The sequence below is a fragment of the Pinus tabuliformis genome, chromosome 2_1, assembly GCF_031772625.1.
Source record: "Pinus tabuliformis cultivar Carrire ecotype Pingquan chromosome 2_1, CPIR1, whole genome shotgun sequence".
Classification (NCBI taxonomy): Eukaryota; Viridiplantae; Streptophyta; class Pinopsida; order Pinales; family Pinaceae; genus Pinus; species Pinus tabuliformis.
In genome coordinates, this window is record NC_142299.1 from 804,096,895 (window position 1) to 804,102,535 (window position 5,641).

The 5,641-nt window shown below is 36.1% G+C and overlaps 1 pseudogene; it reads left to right on the forward strand.

Moving 5' to 3' along the window:
- The first annotated feature begins 2,784 nt into the window (after positions 1-2,784).
- LOC149203019 (putative protein phosphatase 2C 53 pseudogene) lies at positions 2,785-4,910 on the forward strand (annotated as a pseudogene).
- Positions 4,911-5,641: the final 731 nt, after the last annotated feature.

The window sequence follows — 5,641 nt, forward strand, 5'->3', positions numbered from 1 at the left end:
CCTTACGGCGTTTTCTTTGCAACATCTGGTGCAAATGCTAGTATAATTTTTTTTTTCAATAATGTGTATTAAGATTTTATATTTTTAGATACTTGATTTTGTGTAGAAGGTGTTTTATGTACTATTTTATTAAATAATATTAATGTTATTAAACAAAGTCTTTTGGGAGGCCAAAAATTTCTCTCATGTGATTTCTACTAAAAGACTTTGTTTAATTTATTATGGATCACAAAAGCTTGAATATAGAAATTAATGATATTATCATAATACTCTTTAATATATAAAGTTTAAATTATTTTATAGAATATGTTAAGTTGACATAGTAAATATTGATCATTCAATTAATAGAAAAAAAATTACATACCAATTTACAGTGGCTTTTCTAAAATTGTTCATTAAATGTACATATCCCATGACTTAAATTGCATGCAAATCTACATACACTGAGTGTGAAAGGCGTCATAAATAATTTCAAGTACTGAGTGTCATCACTACGTCATATTAAGTGAGTTAGGATTTTTGGTTATGTGGTATTGATAAGACATAGTATTGGTTCATGGTACTGTAATAAATTCTATTTACACATTAAGAATTACCATGAGATTAAATCTCCAAGGTTAAGAATCTTGTTGCGTGTTTATATATAGGCTAAACTTATATATTGAATCTTTTCATAATTAATAACAACAATAATTTAAAATTAAATTATAATTTAGTTATTTATTTATTTATTATTTACTTTGATAATATGAAATGTCTCATGAAATAAATGTCTTCTAGGTTTATTATGAATTGATGCATGTTTACATTTATAAACGATTTAATTTATATGGATGTGATAGCACAGAGGAGACTAATTATATCCATAATGCATAGTAGGTAGTACGTTAAATGTTGAAACACAATAAAACTATGTTTAAACATTAACATAACACATTAAAACTATGTTTAAACATTAACACATAGAAAATGTGAATGGAATAAATCTCCATCATATTATTCATTTCATATGTAATTGATAGTCAATAACCTCTCCATTAAAAAAATACTTTTATATATAAATAATATTCCACTCTTAAATAATTAGAATGATTTATATGTTTTTATGTAAATATCATATTAAAATTCATAAATAAATTAAATACATAATATGAAAATAAAATTATTTAGAGCTTTTTCGCTTCAAATTTCAATGGGTTAAATTTTGGTGATTCATCAATTTTTTTTAATATACTTGTACGATAATATGTTAAAGTTCAATATTTGTTTTAATATTTTATATTGTAAAAGTGAGACACTTTATTAACTTTTTGGTGTGTTTACTTGTGTGTATAATGATATACTCAACACTGCAACTAAACTTCGATTTCAAGATCAATTATGCATCTTGACAATGGTTTGTTTTTATATTTATTAGAGTTTCAAATGAGCAACATTGTCTTTCTTATTATTTATTTAACATACAAATAAAAATAATACACAGTATTAATATCGTGCTTCCCACTTATAAATATACATATAAAACAGGAGATTAATGGATTTTTGGGTTAATTAAGTGAATTTGTTCTTCCAACGTTAAATAAGAATGATCTGGGCCATGAGTGAATTTGCATTTTTTTTTATATATGTGAATTTGTCCATCTGCAGTAAAAAGATGGATTTGTATATGTTTACAATTGGATAATTGACTTAGAAACCAAAATCACTATTACATTTACCATGTTAAAAACCAAAATCACAATTACCAAGACAAGAAGACTGAGGTGTCCCTTGGCCACCTCAACGCCAGGATTTTTCATTAACACTAACATCAGATGGAAGTGAATGGCAAGAACATATCCGTCTTTAATAATATGGAAGGAGATTACCCAGTTACCATGCATTGGGTTCTGCATCCTTGGCGATCGAACTACATAACCGAAGTTTAACTAGAAGCCCAAAATTTCAAAAGATTTACTTGTCAAATCCTGCATTCTATATGTCAATGTTGAACGCACCGATAGAGGAAAATACTTCAAAAAAAGGCGATGGAATATTTTTATAAATTTAATTTTCAAATTTAAAATCTAATTTTTATTCAAAATCGAAACGGTGGGCGACCACGATTTCTGGAATGGAATTCAGTGCACCTGCCTACGCGCACTCGTTCCCTGACGCCAGCTGTTCTTGTTCACATGAATGCATACTCGTTACCTGACGCCAGCTGTTCTTGTTCGGTGAACATATGCTTCAAAAGACAAGGCACAATGGATGGTGATGGCATCCTCTCCACATGTAAGTACAAGCTCGTTCCTATTGGTCCTCATGGCGCCTCGTCCTGCTTGTAGAAGACGTTCTTCTCGGAATTTGCGGGTAGACAATCAGAACATGCTTTCCACTCTGCACCCTCTCTTGCAACGCGCAAATCTTGAGACTTTTGGAAGCAAAGGTTAACTATGAACGTTTAGTTAATCACGGAGAGTCCCAACATGCTCACTACTCGTACTCTCACACAAATATTTTTTGCATTTTTAATGGTATTGGCAAACCAAAATGTTCATAACCCATGCTTTCGCATATCTAAGTGTTTGGAAAGGAGACCTCACTTGAACCCAATGGATAGCTTTCACCTGATCCTTCATAAATGGCTAACAAAAAAAAGTGAAGGCTCAACGACAACTTCATAAACATTTTAGCAATGCATCCGCATGTTGGGCTCTCCCTAGATTTAATGTTTCAATGTTGATGTGTAATGATTTCCTTTTGTTATGATGAAGATACGCTTTCACAAGTGTGGTTTCTTATGCGACAAGCTTTTCCACCTTGCAACTATCATGATTTGGTCTCAATGTATTAAGAGAAGTCATACAATAATATTTTAATACATCAAAAGTTTCTATGTATGGGAGATCTTATCATTAAATTAAGAATCTTATAAAATGGTGAACATTAAATTTAATAAACTTCTGTTACCTCTTGATGATGCCGGGTAGAGAAGGATGTGATCACGATTCACGAGGCGATTACGCGGAAGGTTCGACGTGGAAAGACAGCTGCCATTGATGATGGAAGCATCCCAAGTATTAACTGCGACAACGTGAGCGCTTGCAACGTGCCATCAAGAAATGCGTCTGCCCTAACAAAGCCCTTCCTCTTCTCATGTGATACGTCATCTCACTAAGGAAACGCAGTAAGGATTCCATCCTATTCCACCGCAGAGACGCTGGTATTACGGATTGTAATTCACATCTCCGTGGCGGATTCGCGTACTGGGGGTGTTGACCAACGACACAACTGGAATTTGGATTCGATTTCAACGCTCGAGTTCAATATGAATACTCATAGTAGAGCACCTACGATCCACAGCCTCTGCCGATCTCGGAGCGAGACATTCAATTCAATTGTAACAACAGACAGGGAAAGCTGCAAAAAGGGGGATTTATTCATTGCTGCTTAAGATTTCCGAAAGCAACAACAAGCTTTGCCACCACCATCAACAGTAGCAGCAGCATCCATAGATTGTGAAAATGGCCCGCCTTGTAGCAGGGAATTCCCCCTCGCTCTTGGGGTCCTGCAAGTCCCCCTCTATACGCAATTCTGACATTGGAGTATGGGCAAGTTCCCATTGGAATCGTAGTTTCCAAACGCCCGGTACCAGCGAGATCCAGGATAGTTTTGTGCGCGATGGGCTGAGTCCTGTGCTGACTAACAGAAGCGAGAATATTCTGTGGAGCGACAGCGGGAAGAGTCCGGTCATGAGGGTGGTCTCTCTCAGTGTCACTGTCCCGGAGGAGAATGGTTCGATTGCCCGCAAGTGCCCTTCGCCTTTACTAAAGAGGAAACGCCCGCAGAGGCTGGATATTCCGCCCCAGTTGCCCGGCATAGGTTCGCTGTTCTCAGCAGTAGAGCAGGCGATGGAGGTCAATGTGCAGGGTCTTCATTATGCGGTTTCAACCAAAAAGGGTCGGCGAGAATTGATGGAGGACACCCACAAGGCGATTCTCAATGTTCATGGCGATTCCAAACAGGCCTTCTTCGGCGTCTTCGATGGTCATAGCGGTCGGAAAGCTTCAGATTTCGCTGCCGAAAATATTGGGCACAATATTGTGGATGCTATGCTGGGCATGAAAGACGAAACAGAGAACCTTCTCGAAGAAGCTGTTAGAGCTGGGTACCTAAAAACAGACGCAGAGTTTTTGAAGCAGAATGCCAGCGGCGGTGCTGCTTGTGCAACTGCTCTGATTATAGATGGTAACTTAGTGGTTTCCAATGCTGGGGATTGTCGAGTAGTTATTAGCAGAAACGGATCTTCTGAAGCACTTACATGTGATCATCAAGCTGGAAGGGAGGACGAGCGACAACGGATAGAGAATTTGGGTGGAATTGTGGACCTCCGCCATGGAGTTTGGCGAGTTCAGGGATCTCTGGCTGTATCTAGGGCAATAGGGGATTCACACTTGAAAGAATGGATAACCGCTGAACCAGAGACGAGAAAGATTGAAATTACATCTGATTGTGAGTTTTTAATTTTGGCATCAGATGGGATGTGGAATAAAGTAAGTAATCAGGAAGCAGTGGATATTGCCAGGCCTTTCTGCGTCGAGAAGCAGCCTAATTTGACACCATTAGGAGGAGGCCCTATAGCTGCTTGCAAAAAGCTTGTAGAAGTAGCAGTAACCAGAAAATCTCAAGATGATATTAGTGTGATGATAGTACATCTCAGACATTTTTGCAAGACAAAAAATTAGTGTAGATGAGGTGAGGGATGACTGCCATAAAAAAGAAACCTTGATAACAACCCTCTGACCCAACTTGAGAGTTGGATTTTAAAATGACTCCGACCTATATTTTGATCATCAAGTAGTGGGAACCCTGAATTCTCCAATTTTCTATATATAAACACTTACATTCATTTTCTTTTTTAATATAAACACATACATTCATTTTTGCACATCTGAGTTGGTCCAATGATTCTTTTTCACGATTCTTGTTTCATTCAATTCCAATTATCATATTCGTGTTGCCGCTGCGTTTAACCTCATATTTATTTCTATGACCAACCTACACGCCATCCGTGTTCACAAGACTATAGACTTTGGCACATGTTACACACATTGTTTGTTTAAGAAAAGAAAGAAGCAATAGAGCTTTTGGTTAGTCCTTAAAATGGAAGAACAGGCTGAATTGTTATAAATGTACATTTGATGCACAATTTAGCAGGGGTAATTGAACATTTGTCGTATAAGGAAATGCAATGAAATAACCTTAAAAAAATCAATGAATCGATGACGGTATACACACACGCAGGAGCAACAACAGTGAAGGGAAATAATAGAGGGTAACTTATATGGATATAAAAGTCGTGGAAGCATAGCGAAAAGAGAGATCCAGATATTTGAGCTTCTTTCTTCAATGATTTGTTAGATCTCACAATTTTTCCAAGTTCAGAGGCTTTTTAGATTTTAAAAAACAACCCGTTTGTATTTTAATTTTGGTTACAAGTTCTGTCTAGTTTCTATATATTTTTTATGTTGATTGTAGACTTTGTGCATCAACTAACCATAAAGTTGGATGCCTAATTCTACATCAAGTGTAAGTTCAAGGTAATTAATTAAATCGATTGTAAATTTTGTGCTAATAGCAACGAAAAAATCAAAGTGCT